Here is a 15467-nt window from a genome sequence, read left to right on the forward strand (position 1 = left end):
ATGCACATAAAGGGGTCTTTTTAAAAGTGGCAGCTGGTCACCAGTGGAGTTCCACAGGGGTCAATGTTGGGACCACAACTATTCATATTATACATAAGCTATTTGGATGAAGGAGCTTGTTGTTAGGTTTGCAATTGACACAAAAATAAATGGAGGCACAAATAGTTTGAGGAAGTGGAAAGATTACAGAAGGACTTGGACAGTCTAGGAAAGTGGGCAGAGAAGTGGCAGATGAGTACAATGGGGAAAGTGTGAGGTTATGTACTTTGGTCGGAACAATAGAGGTGGAGACTATTTTTTAAAAGGACAAAGACTTTGGAAATCTGAAGCACAGAGGTCTTAGGAGTACTAGTTCAGGATTCTCTTGAGGTTAACATGCAAGTTTAGTTAGCAGTTAGGAAGGCACATGCAATGTTAACATTTATTTCAAGAGGGCTAGAATACAAGAGCAGAGATGTACTTCCGTGCTTATATAAAGCTCTGGTCAGAACATGTTTGGAATATTGTGAGCAATTTTGAGCCCATATCTAAGGAAGGATATGCTGGCATTGAAGGGAGTTTCAGAACAGGTTTACAAAAATGATGCCAAGGATGAAAAGCTCATCATATGAGGAGTAGTTGAGGACCGATGAAAAGCTCATCATATGAGGAGTAGTTGAGGACCCTGCGTCTGTATTCATAGAGTCATAGAGTCATAGAGATGTACAGATGGAAACAGGCACTTCGGTCCAACCCATCCATGCCAACCAGATATCCCAAACCAATCTAGTCCCACCTGCCAGCACCCGGCCCACATCCCTCCAAACCCTTCCTATTCATATACCCATCCAAATGCCTCTTAAATGTTGCAATTGTACCAGCCTCCACCACATCCTCTGGCAGCTCATTCCATACACATACCACCCTCTGCGTGAAAAAGTTGCCCCTTAGGTCTCTTTTATATCTTTCCCCTCTCACCCTAAACCTATGCCCTCTAGTTCTGGACTCCCGACCCCAGGGAAAAGACTTTGTCTATTTATCCTATCCATGCCCCTCATAATTTTGTAAACCTCTATAAGGTAACCCCTCAGCTTCCGACGCTCCAGGGAAAACAGCCCCAGCTTGTTCAGCCTTTCCCTGTAGCTCAGATCCTCCAATCCTGGCAACATCCTTGTAAATCTTTTCTGAACCCTTTCAAGTTTCGCAGCATCTTTCTGATAGGAAGGAGACCAGAATTGCACGCAATATTCCAAAAGTGGCTACCAATTTAAGACTGACATGAAGATGAATTTTGGGGGCCTGGATGCAAGGTTCTGATCTGAAATGTCAACTCCTCTGCTCCTCAGATGCTGCTTGACCTGCAGTGCTTTTTCCAGCCCCACCCTTTATCTGACTTTCTAGCATTTGCTGTCCTCATTATCGCCATGAGGAGGAAATTGTTCTTTAAGGTTGTGAGTCTTTGGAACACCTTGCAACAAAATCCTGTGGGGGCAAAGTCTTTGTATGAGATAGTTTCTTGATTAGTAAGAGAATTGAGGTTTATGGAAAAGGGCAGGAAAGTGGGCATGAAGGATGTCAGATCAACCATGATCCTAATGAATGGTGAAGCAGGCTTGAAGGTCTGAAAAACCTACTCATATTCCTTTTTCTTTTGGACTTGTAGTCAACAGGAAATAGCAAGTAATTGTAAATGTGTTTTATTTGGATCATATTGAATGATGTGCCACAGAGATCAATGCTCAATGTTTTACAATTTACAAAAATGAATTGGTCAGAGAGACAGAAGGTAGCTATGTTATGGACAAGACCAAACCCCTCAAAATATATTAAGGAGATAGTCTAGACCCTAACTTTTTTTATTTTAAAGGTAAGTATAAGGCATTGTGTTCTGGATGCAATTTGATAGGTCAACCTATCAGGCTTGAAACAAAATGTACTTTATTTCTACATTATAATTAAAGTACAGACAAAATAAAAAGAAAGAATTGGCTTAACTGTAACTCTATCAAAATGCTTAACAAAATAATATTATTACCAATTAACTGTTCCACTATAGTAATGTCCCATAAATGCTTCCTTGGCAAAGGCAAATTCAGCAAAATAAGTTGTCTTAGATTTAATTCTAGCAGCAGAAAGAGAATGCCAGTTTTTAACTGTAACAGAGAGAGGAATAAGAGTTTCTACTGAAGGTTAAAACAAAAAAAAACATGTTTTGTGGGAGCCATTCAGGCTGCATCTATTGTTCCAACTTTAACACAAAAACCCATGGCCTCACAAACTATTCACTTCTTGGCTTTGGAGCAATTTACTTGGCACCTCTGCCTCAACCTCTCTTCATAAAATCGAAAAACCAGGACAAAATACACCTCTCAAAGCCACAGCATTGTCACAGCTAGACTTGCTGATGATGCAAAGATAGATAAGAAATTAAGTTGTGAAGAGAACATAAGAAGGCTACAAATGTAGAAATAGATTAAGTGAATGGGCAAAGATCTGACAAATTCAGTAAAATGTGGAAGAATCCATTTTAGCAGGAAGAGTACAAAAAGCTTATAATCTAACTGGTGAGAGATTGAATAGCTCTGAGAGGCAGAGGGATCTGAATATCTTAGTTATTGAATTGCAACAGATTTTTCACAGGGACAGAAACGAATTAGCAAGGCTCTAATAGGATATTATCATTTATTGCAAGGGGAATTGAATAAAAAATTAGGGAACTATGCTTTAGTTATACAGGGCATTGGAAAAACAACATCTGGAGTTCTGTGTAGAGTACTTATCTCCCTTTTTAAGGAAGGATGTTAATGCTTTCGAAGCATTTCATAGAGGATTCATGCAACTAATATCTGAAGAATGTAGTATGTTTTATGAGTAAATGGTGGACAGCTGAGGCTTGTATTCACAAGAGTATTGAAGAATAATAAATTCAAGTCCCACCTGCTTCAGACTTGTGAAATAACATCTCTGAACAGGTTGATTAGAAAAATAGGTGAAAATTAAGAGGATGCTTTTTCATTCACAGGATGTAAGTGTCAATAGCCAAGCCAGCATTCAGTACCCAGCCCTGGTTGCATTAAGTGTCAACTACATTGTTGTGGGTCTGGAATCACAAATAGGCCTCAACCAGGTAAGAATGGCTGTTTCCTCCCCTGTGGAACATTAATGAACCAGACAGGTTTTTCCTGACAATCAAAAGTCGGTTCATGGTCATCATTAGACTTCTAATTCCAGATTTTTGTTGATTTTAAATTCTACAATCTGCCATGGCAGGACTCAAACCCAGATTCCTAGATTAATAGTCAATTAATAATACCATTAGGCCATCACCTCCCCATAAACAATTGCAACATTAAAATAGGTTACGTGTGAAAGGATCTTCCTACTTCTGAGATAGTTCATAACCAGGGGTCATGGCCTTAAAATAAACGGTCATCTATTTAAGGCAGAGATGTGGAGAGCTTTTTGTCACAAAAGGTCATGTGTCTTTGGAACACTGTTCCTCAAAAAAACAGTGGAAGCAGAATCTTTGTCTTTTTTTATTGGCAGAAATAGGTAGCTTATATATTTTAAAAAAGGAGGTAAAATACCATTAGATGTAGGTGAGAATCAGCAGTAATCAGATCCAGCCATCATATTGTTGAATGGTGGAACAGTCTTGAGGATGCAAGTGGCCTACTTCTACTTCTAATCTATAAGTCTGTATTTGCAATGCACTATACTTCACTGTTTGACTCTTATGATTCGAATACTTCAAGTAGATACATGACTGCACATTTTAAATCATGTGTTACGCATATTCCTTTCTTTATAAATCCACCTATTCTCTGTGATTCCTAGGCCATCTAGAAATTTTTTAATAAATGTTTCTGTTCAAATGGTTGCTAGAAGATTACTGACATCCTATTGCCTCAGAGTTACTTTTTACTTTGTTTAACAAAAACTCAGTTATTCACGAATGCACAAGCCTGAATGTTTTCATTCACCTTTAGTACAAGGCTCATGGTGAATCACCCTAAGTTCGTTCTTCAATTCCGCAGGACACTGGTCAGACCGCATCTTGAATACTATGTGCAATTTTAATCTCCTTATTTAAGGAAAGATGTAAATTCACTGGAGATGTTCATGTGGGATTTATTAGATTGATAACTAGAATGACCAAGTCGGATCTGGACGGCAGAAATTTCTATATCTTTACCTTAGAATCTCAATGACCACTTAATATATGTAGTCCAGGAAAATCTGGGATAATACTCTTCAATTCCCTACTGAGGTTATTTTTCCAGATGAACACTCTGAGCATCTTGTGGAAGATGCTATCTCTACCTGAATGTGGTACTCGGTAAGGGTTATTGAGGTAGTTCATTGCTACTAAGCCTCCTTTGCCCTGTCATTACCTTATGACTAATACAGAGGATATAGCACCATAGAGTATCTACAGAAGAGGCATTGTTTTTGGATAACAAGAAGGGTTATTGCATGAAAGCAGTAAGTATAACCATATTTGGTCAGGCATAATCAAATCAATTTTAGGGAGCTGGCACATGTGCAACCATGCTCTCTGTAAGTTTCTGTCTTCACTTGCAAATTGTGCATGATGTCAGAGATAAACAAAAATTTAAAAGATCTGGGTAATCCAAGATGGCGGATGGGAAAAATTTCTGGCTGTAACAGCTGCTCCTTTATTGAGGTATTTTAGGTGCTGGAGGTGATTTCCTCGAATTCCAGGAGCAGCAATTAATGTTTTATATGCTGTTGCATTGTTATGGAACTTTGAAAAAAAAGTCAAAACAACAGCAGTTTTCAAAGGGAGAAGAACAAACAAAGGAAGCACATGGTGAGGTCAGTGCAGGAGAGACAGAGAGAAAGAAACTGCACAGTTACTGCCTTTGCCGTTTGAATTCATGTATCACTGGACATCTGAGTGTGTCTGGGAAAATTAACAAACAGTGAAATTCACAACTGATCTTGGAGGAACTGTTTAGGTGAAGTTCACAGCATAAAAGCAGATAAATGTATTGTTTTTAAGTGTGACCACAGAAAGTCTGTAGTAGTGAGTAGTGTGGGTTCTTTCTTGATTATATGTTTTTTGAGATATGTCTCTTGATTAAGCTTAAAATATAAGCCATTACTATTAATTTAACAATGGGGCAGAGTTTTGTAGAGGAATAAGACAGTGTTATTTTCTGGGTCTGTAGATTGTGAAGGAGCAAAAATGGCCTTTAGTAGAGTGATATGCGTTTCTTGTCAGATGTGGAAGTTTAAAGAGAGTTTAAGGAATACTGTGGATGATATCTGCAATAAATGCTGTTGGTTGCAAATCTTATCAGATTGAATGGATCAGTTGGAGAGACAGTTAGAAGCAATGAGGAATTTGCAACAGCAATAGTATGTGATGGATGGCAGTTACAGGAAGGCGGGAAGTCACAAATACAGTCACATAGATGGGTTAACTCCAGGAAAGATAAGAGAGCTAGGCAGCTAGTGCAGGAGCCTTCTGTGGCTATACCCGTTTCAAACAAGTATGCTGTTTTGGAAAATGTAGGGGATGATAGATTCTCAGTGGAACATAGCACGAACAGCCAAGTTTCTGGTATTGAGATTGGCTCTGATGCAATGAGGGGTACGTCGGGTTCAAGAGATCAATTGTGTTAGGGGACTCTCCAATCTAAGGTATAGACTGATGTTTCTGTGGCCAGCAGCGAAAAATCAGAATGGTGTGTTGCTTTCCTGGTGCCAGGATCAAGGATATCTCACAGAGGGTGCAGAATGTGCTCACGGGGGAGAGGGGCCAGCAGGAGGTCATTGTCCACATTGGAACCAACGACATAGGAAGGGAAAAGGTTGAGATTCTGAAGGGAGATTACAGAGAGTTAGGAAGGAATTTAAAAAGGAAGCCCTCAAGAGAAGTAATATCTGGATTACTCCCGGTGCTACGAGGTAGTAAGGGCAGGAATAGGAGGGTAGAGCAGATAAATACATGGCTGAGGAGCTGGTGTATGGGGGAAGGAATCACATTTTTGGACCATAGGAATTTCCTTTGGGGTAGATGTGACCTGTACAAGAAGGACGGTTTACACCAGAATTGGAAGGGGGCTAACATACTGTCGGGGAGATTTGCTAGAAATGCTCGGGAGAATTTAAACTAGTAAGGTGTGGGACCCAGGGAGATAGTGAGGAAAAAGATCAATCTGAGACTGGTACAATTGAGAACAGAAGTGAGTCAAACAGTCAGGGCAGGCAGGGACGGAGGATATTCCTGGAAATACATTCAGGGAAGTTATTTGGATGGAACTGAAAAATAAGAAAGGGATGATCACCTTATTGGGATTGTATTATAGACCCTCTAATAGTCAGAGGGAAATTGAGAAACAAACTTGTAAGGAGATCTTAGCTATCTGTAAAAATAATAGGGTGGTTATGGTAGCGGATTTTAACTTTCCAAACATCGACTGGGCCCGCCATGGTGTTAAGGGTTTAAATGGAAAGGAATTTGTTAAGTGTGTACAAGAAAATTTTCTGATTCTGTATTTGGATGTACCTGCCAGAGAAGGTGCAAAACCTGACCTACTCTTGGGAAAATGAGGTGTCAGTGGGGGAGCACTTTGGGGCCAGTGACTATAATTCCTTTAGATTTAAAATAGTGATGAAAAAGGATAAACCAGATCTAAAAGTTGAAGATCTAAGTTGGAGGAAGGCCAATTTTGATGGTATTAAGCAAGAACTTTCAAAAGCTAACTGAGGGCAGATGTTCGCATGTAAAGGGACGGCTGGAAAATGGGAAGCCTTCAGAAATGAGATAATGAGAATCCAGAGAAAGTATATTCCTGTTAGGTTGAAAGGAAAGGCTGGTCGGTATAGGGAATGCTAGATGACTAAAGAAATTGAGGATTTGGTTAAGAAAAAGAAGGAAGCATATGTAAGGTATAGATAAGATAGATCAAGTGAATCCTTAGAAGACTATAAACGAAGTAGGAGTATACTTAAGAGGGAAATCAGGAGGGCAAACGGGGACATGGGATAGCTTTGACAAATAGAATTAAGGAGAATCATAAAGGGATTTTACAAATACATTAAGGACAAGAGGGTAACTAGGGAAAGAACAGGACCCCTCAAAGATCAGCAAGGCGGCATTTGTGTGGAGCCGCAGAAAATGGGGGAGATACTAAGTGAGTATTTTGCATCAGTATTTACTGTGGAAAAGGATATGGAAGATATAGAAAGTAGGGAAATATATGGTGACACCTTGCAAAATGTCCAGATTACAGAGGAGGAAGTGCTGGATGTCTTGAAACAGGTAAGGTGGATAAATCCCCAGGACCTGATCAGGCGTACCTAGAACTCTATGGGAAGCTAGGGAAGCGATGGCTGGACCTCTTGCTGAGATATTTGTATCATCGATAGTCACAGGTAAGGTGCCAGAAGACTGGGGGTTGGCTAACGTGGTGCCACTCTTTAAGAAGGGTAGTAAGGACAAGCCAGGGAACTATAGACCAGTGAGCCTGATGTTGGTCGTGAGCAAGATGTTGGAGGGAATCCTGAGGGACAGGATGTACATGTATTTGGAAAGGCAAGGACTGATTAGAGAGAGTCAACATGGCTTTGTGTGTGGGAAATCATGTCTCACAAACTTGATTGAGTTTTTTGATGAAGTAACAAAGAGGATTGTTAAGGGCAGAGCAGTAGATGTGATCTATATGGACTTTAGTAAGGCCTTTGACAAGGTTCCCCATGGGAGACCGGTTAGCAAGGTTAGATCTCACGGAATACAGGGAGAACTAGCCATTTGGATATAGAACTGGCTCAAAGGTAGAAGACGGAGGGTGTTGGCAGAGGGTTGTTTTTCAGACTGGAGGTCTGTGACCAGTGGAGTGCCACAAGGATCGGTGCTGAGTCCTCTATTTTTTGTCACTTATATAAATGATTTGGATATGAGCATAAGAGGTACAGTTAGTAAGTTTGCAAATGACACCAAAATTGGAGGTGTAGTGGACAGCGAAGAAGATTGCCTTAGATTACAACAGGATCTTGATCAGATGGGCCAATGGGCTGAGAAGTGGCAGATGGAGTTTAATTCAGATAAACACGAGGTGCTGCACTTTGGGAAAGCAAATCTTAGCAGGACTTATACACTTAATGGTAAGGTCCGAGAGAGTGTTGCTGAACAAAGAGACTTTGGAGTGCAAGTTCATAGCTCCTTGAAAGTGGAGTCGCAGGTAAATAGGATAGTGAAGAAGGCATTTAGTATGCTTTCTTTTATTGGTCAGAGTATTGAGTACAAGAGTTGGGGGGTCATGTTATGGCTGTACAGGACATTGGTTAGGCCACTGTTGGAATATTGCGTGCAATTCTGGTCTCTTTCCTATCAGAAAGATGTTGTGAAACTTGAAAGAGTTCAGAAAAGATTTACAAGGATGTTGCCAGGGTTGGAGGATTTGAGCTATTGGGAGTGACTGAACAGGCTGGGGCTGTTTTCCCTGGAGCGTTGGATGTTGACGGGTTACCTTCTTGAGGTTGACAAAATTATGAGGGGCATGGATAGGATAAATAGACAAAGTCTTTTCCCTGCAGTGGGGGAGGGAACTTGAGTGCATAAGTTTAGGGTAAGAGGGTAAAGATATAAAACGGACCTAAGTGGCAACTTTTTCATGCAGAGGGTGATACGTGTATGGAATGAGCTGCCAGAGGAAGTGGTGGAGGCTGGTACAATTGTAACATTTAAAAGGCATTTGGATGGGTATATGAATCGGAAAGTTTTGGAGGGATATGTGCCAGATGCCAGCAGGTGGGACTAGTTTGGGTTGGTATATCAGGTTGGCATGGACGGGTTGGACCGAAGGGTCTGTTTCTATGCTGTACATCTCTATGACTCTATGATTTGTGGGACCAATGCAACATGAGCGTTAACCCCTTCAAAAACATAAATCCATGTATAATAGTCATCATCATGGGAGCATAGTCACCAAAAAATTGCAGTGATTCATAAAGATGGCCCATGAATCTCAAGTTAATCTCCTCAAATTAACTAAGACTAGATTTAGTACGCCTTGAAGCTATCTACATCAATAATCACCTGAGCATCAATGCATTTAACTCAGACCTGTTTGTTATAATTTTGACCAATTTCTTTCCCATCATTTTCAATAAATTTCAGAAACCTGGTAAGAAAAACATCTTGCACTGTCACAGCAGGTACCTCCCGGAAAAGCATTAACATAACCATCAGCAGAGAAAAGCAAGAACATTCACAGTAATTCTGTATAGGAAAGTCATGGCTTTATGCTGCACAAGAAACAGACAAGATTTTATAGATATTATTCTGATAAAAAAACCTACATTCATCAAACAGACTTTTAATTGATTTTAGAGAGAATGTAATGCAAAATGAATATCTGATTTTCAGTTAGATAAACATTAGCCAATCTATGCAGCATTATGCGTAGTTATACATTATGTAGAGCACTGTGGCAACATACCAGAAACGATGACAAAACATTGGAAATAACCTTTTTGTACTGAAACTGCTAACTTCGAAACAGCTACACTTTGGACTGACTTCAAATGTTTATTTCAAACACTTGCAGCTCGATATTCCTCAAAGTTTGAGTTCCAGCATTCTTTTCAGTTAAGTAAAGACTAGATGCAACAAAAAAAAAGCAACTCCATTTTTTTGTCAGTCTTACCATTGGCTTACAGTGGCTATAAAGAAGAGCTATGTGATCATACTTCTTCTTGTTTTGTAATATTTCTAACTGTTCCAGTCTACCAGTCTAGACAGCCACAAAATTAAAAATGTACTTACATAGCTTACAATGGGAAAAATTCTTGGAAGGAAAGAAAGAAAATGATGATCAGTAACCTGTCAGGTTAACTAAGGATAACACAGAGTGATTTTTTTTTGATTCAGATTAATGTTTCAAGCCCAGTGACCCTTCTTCAGAATAATCTTGAAACAGTATCTCTACTTTCTCTCCACAGATGCTGCCAGATCTGCTTTGTTTTCCCAGCAATTTCTGTTTTTGCTTCAGATATCCAGCATCCGCAGTTATTTGTTTTGTATTTATACACCCAACCTCGGTGGCCATGCCTGAAGCCCTACACTCCTAAACACTTCTAAATTAAACTCCCCCTTGGACATCTCCTTCTACATCTTTTGAAACCTTAACATCTATTTGATCAATGTGTTATCAATAATAATAACATTTTCACTAACTCAAACCCTTGAGGTTACATATTGCTTGGTGTGCCAACGCCAGTCTCTCTGCTATCATTCTCTTACATCTTCTTATCTGACTTTGCTCTTTGAAACTGTTCTCATATGCTCAAACAATTGAATGTATCAACTATTTTACTACAAACTTCCAATACTGAATGTCAATGAAGATAAAGGCTGAGAATGCTGATCTAACTTCAGATTCATGAATCCTCCTTACAGGTAAATTTGGTACACAATACTAGATGGGGAAGATTGATGGTGGCGATCTGCCATGGATCAGATAATTAATGAAGGAATTAATTAATTATTTTATTGTCACGCATATTTTAACAGCAAGAATACAATAAAATACAGTGAAAAGCCTTCATTTGTCACCGTGATTCAGCACCATTTTGAATAATTTATGATTAAGGCAAAATAAAAGAATATGATGTAGTGAACAGCGAACAAAGTTACCTCAGAATGCAACAGGACATTGATCAGATGGGACGATGGGCCAAGGAGTGGCAGATGAAGTTTAATCTAGATAAGTGTGAGGTGCTACATTTTGGTAGTGCAAATCAGAGCAGGACTTGTACATTTAATAGTAAGTCCTGGGGAATGTTGCCAATCAAAGAGACCTTGGAGTGCAGGTTCCTATTTCCTTTAAAGTGCAATGCAGGTAGATTGGATAATGAAGATGGCATTTAGTATGCTTTCCTTTATTGGTCAGAGCATTAAGTAGAGGAGCTGGGAGGTCATATTGCAGTTGTAGACGACATTGCAATATTGTGTGCAATTCTGGTCTCTCTGTGATAGAACAAATATTGTTAAATTTGAAAGCATTCAGAAAAGATTTACAAGAATGTTGCCAGGGTTGGAGGGTTTAAGCTATAGGGAAAGGCTGAATAGACTGGAACTGTTTTTCCTGGAGCATTAGAGGCTGAGAAGAGACCCTATAGAAGTTTATAAAATCATGAAGGGCATGGATAGAGTGAAAAGTCAAGATTCTTTGCCCAAGGAAAGGGAGTCTAAAACCAGAGGCATAGATTTAGGGTAAGAGGGGAAAGATTTAAAAGGGACTTCATGTGGAACTTTTACACACAGAGGGTGGTGTGTGTATGGATCGAACTGTTGAGGATGTGGTGGACGCTGGTTCAATTACACTTAAAAGGCATCCAGATATATATATGAATAGGAAGGGTTCATAAGGATATGGGCCGAATGCTGCCAAATGGAACTAGATTAATTTAGGACACTTGGTCGGCATGGGTGAGGTGGTCCAACGTTGGAATCACATCTCCCGCCACTGGGCCCACCCATCAATGTCACTGTGATGCTTTACCACTATCACTTCACCACCAACAGCGCCAGGACCAACCAATGATGCAGTCACAGATCCTCAGATACCATCTTTCTCCACTGGGCCTACCTTACCAATGTCACCTCTGCTGATATAGCAGCTACCAATTCTGATACCAGATGCTATGCCTGCCCTGGAAAGGTAAGTAAGGGCTCACTCAAGGTCTGTGCTAGGCCCACTATCCTCCGTGTTGGGCTCGCTCGAGATCTGTGTACTGGGCCTGCTCGAAGTCTGTGCTGGACTCACTCAAGGTTCATGCACTGGGACCACTCAAAGTCTATGGTGGACTCAGTCTAGGTCTGTGCGCTGGGTCTGCTCGAGATCCACCATGGTTGTTCTGAGGGGAGTAACTCCTTTCAAACTGTGACAGATGGAGAAGTTGTGGGGCTGACCCAACAAAGCCTAGATTAGAGTGATGCTGGAAAAGCACAGCAAGTCAGGCAGCATCTGAGGAGCAGGAAAATTGACGTTTTGGGCAAAAGCCCTTCATCAGGGTTGAACCAAAAGGCTGCTTCCGATGAACAATCAGTTATACTGAAAGTTGTAATTCTGGAAATCATGAACAGACTGCACAGAAATTTGCATTAAAATTATAATGTAAGCTGACAATGGTAGCAGTAAAAGTCTACAGAAATTGTGGACAATAGCCTTTCAATTGTCTCTTAGAAGTGTGCAAAGATGTAGCAAATTAAACAACGGAAGAAGAATTTTCAGACACTTCTGCATCTTGCAAGCGCTGTAGAAGTTCCCATGCCCAGATTGTACATGTGATGCTCTAGAATCACTTTCCTTCAAGGTAGTCTATTACTAATCACTTACAGTTTCTATCAATTTCTATTCCTTCATGTACCATTTCAGAACTTGTTTCAAATGGCCATTTACATCTGCAGTCCTCACTTACTCCTCGAAGATTTACATTCCTCACTAAACACCCATGGCACATGGTTCAAAGATCAATAATGTGCTGCTTAAAATGTTTCCATCAAACTGAAAACTTCCCGGAAATACTTTTTTTTAGATTAGATTACTTACAGTGTGGAAACAGGCCCTTCGGCCCAACAAGTCCACACCAACCCACCGAAGAGCAACCACACCAATACATTTACCCCTTCACCTAACACTACAGACAATTTTAGCATGGCCATTTTACCTAACCTGCACATTTTTGGACTGTGGGAGGAAACCAGAACAAACTCACGCAGACACGGGGAGAATGTGCAAACTCCACACAGACAGTTGCCTGAGGTGGGAATTGAACCCGGTCTCTGGCGCTGTGAGGCAGCAGTGCTGACCACTGTGCCACCGTGCTGCCTTGAATTATATTATAATTCAGTGCAAGCTATGTCAGGAGTCATCAATACTGTATCCCACCTTTAGGCAGAGAAAGCATCGTTGTACCTAGCACTTTGAGCAGGAAACATAAAAAGGTTGTTTATGAGAACTGATGCCAATGCTACTAGCTTAACACTAATGAGGCTATCAATGCTCTGCGCAAGAGAATGGGACAAAATAATTGAAGAGGTGCAATCAACTTTTCCTTTTAAGTTAAGAATATATCAAATACAACTACATTCTGGTAAGGTATAGAAGTAAATGCGCAACATGTAATTTTACATCAGCAGCTAATGGAAGTCAACATCATTTAGCTGAAGCAGCAGTTCTTCTTTCTCTGGGCTTTTTATGTTCAGTGCAATACATATCAAATTCAATGATTACAATGTAGTCATCTTAATGAAGAATTCAATTGAAATCATTAACTGCAGAAATAAATCTCAAAAATATGATCAGAACCTTGAAATTATTCCCATATATTCTTGTTTATTTTCAAAATACCACATACTGAAGACTTCTGGGGGGAGCAGTAGATTGTTGTAAATGTTCTGTTATTACCAGAAGTAAGCATTAGGACCAAACATACAACTTATACATGATACCGTCTGTCTATTTTCATGCTATACATCTCCATGACTCTATGATTAATAACCAAATGCCTGTAAGATCACAGAAATATAGTTTACAGTTACAAGAAATCAGCTTTGTTACTTTGTATTATAGGACTACGATATGTGATTGTATGTGAGTAGGTATTTCTTCTGTTGTAGTTCAAGTGCCAAAGAACTTTTGAGGTGAACGACAGTATCAGGTTTCCCCATATTTATCACAAGGTGTCAGCTTGATGAAATAATTTAAATGATTATTTCTCAGTTTGGTTAAGCCTCTGGCTATCAATTAAATTGGCCTCTAATGTCTCAAAGAGGCAGCATGACAATTTTGCTGGCTAACACTACAATGATACTTCTTAAACAGTTTAACAACAGTAAATAAGATATTGCTGAGGATTATGTGCACTGCATAACGCTATAGTCATTTTTTATTTGCTGGTTGCTCATGCGATTGCCTGATCACATGTTAGGAGAACTGCCTTAGTCTGGAGTAGGACAGAGGAAGAAATGAGACCAGGCTGAATATCAGTAGGAGAGAGGGTTGTCAGCAGAAGGGCCTATCCATCCAAAGCATTCAGAGATCTCTGCTCCTACATTGTGTATAATGAGCCTGTGCTTTATCGACCAGGTCAGCACAGAGATCTGCAGGTCACCTGCTGATCATTGTTTTATTTCATCACAAAGATCTGTACCTTCATGAAAGCAAGTTGCAAATCAAACCCTGGATTGTATCTCCTGTGGCTGCCTAAGGCACAGGAGCAATTTTTAGACGATTCAAACCTTCCTGGTTACAGAACTGATTTCAGTCACATATCACAATCCCCTGTGCACTAATGTAGGATGAAGATCTCGGTAACTTAATATGCCCTGAGGATTGCCACATGTCATTCCATATTGCCAGAGAAGATGAGAGACAGAAACTTCTATGGTTCAACAGGCTTGTGAAATACCTTCAGGGAACCAATGACTGCAAACATCATGGTGCTCAAGAACAGAAAGAAATTGTGTATTTTGTGTGTAATTATTGGCAATGCATCAGGCATCTGAATGATTCCCATCCAGCAAACTACCATGATGCTTTGATATTGAGATGATCACCTGTTCTACAGATCTTTGAACCCCTACACAATGTGCATGACTGACTGCGAGGTGATGAGGGATAATCTCTGAGGCCCTGGCTCAGGTGTCCCCAAGAAATGCTCAGACAGCAGTTGACATAACAAGAGTCATTGTGCCATGAGAAATATCTTGGAACAGTTCAATGAGGCCCTCAACCAGAGGCTTAGAAACCGTGACTGATTAGGAGGTCCTCTTAAATACTTACCATAGTAAGGTTTGCCAGAATCATGTCGACCTACTGCATGCTCCAAACTCAATAGACCATGAGAGATCAGAGAGCATCAAGCTCAGAACCACGAGTACTAGAGTTGGAGGGGGACAAAGTAATGGAAGGTGATGGGGAGCAGGGGATCACCAGATGGTTTCACGAACTTAGGCCACAGTAGAGAGGGGCACTTGCTGTTATTGAATAGAAGATGTCAGAAGATTTACAGGTGTCAGATTTCACGGTGGGAGAGCACTTTGGTGAAAGTGAACACAACTGCCTCATATTTAGCATAGCCTTGGAGAGTGAAAGGAGCAGTTACCGAGGGAAGATGTTTAATTGGGGAAAAGGAAATTATAACGCTATCAGACAGAAGTTGGGAAGTACAGCCTGGGAGCAATTGTTCCACAGAAAGGGCACAGCAGACATGTGAAGACTATTTAAGGAGCAGTTGTTGTGAGTGATGCACAAATTTGTTCCTCTGAGACAGGTGAGAAGGGGTAAGATTAAGGAACCTTGGATGACGAGAACAGAAGAACTTCTCGTCAAAAGGAAGAAGGCAGCTTACGTAAGGTGGAGGTCGCAAGGATCTAACACAGCTTTAGAGGATTACAGACTTGCTAGAAAGGAGCTCAGAAATGGACTGAGGAGAGCCAGGAGGGGGCA

This window comes from Chiloscyllium plagiosum, chromosome 7 (assembly GCF_004010195.1).
Source record: "Chiloscyllium plagiosum isolate BGI_BamShark_2017 chromosome 7, ASM401019v2, whole genome shotgun sequence".
NCBI classification, from domain to species: Eukaryota; Metazoa; Chordata; class Chondrichthyes; order Orectolobiformes; family Hemiscylliidae; genus Chiloscyllium; species Chiloscyllium plagiosum.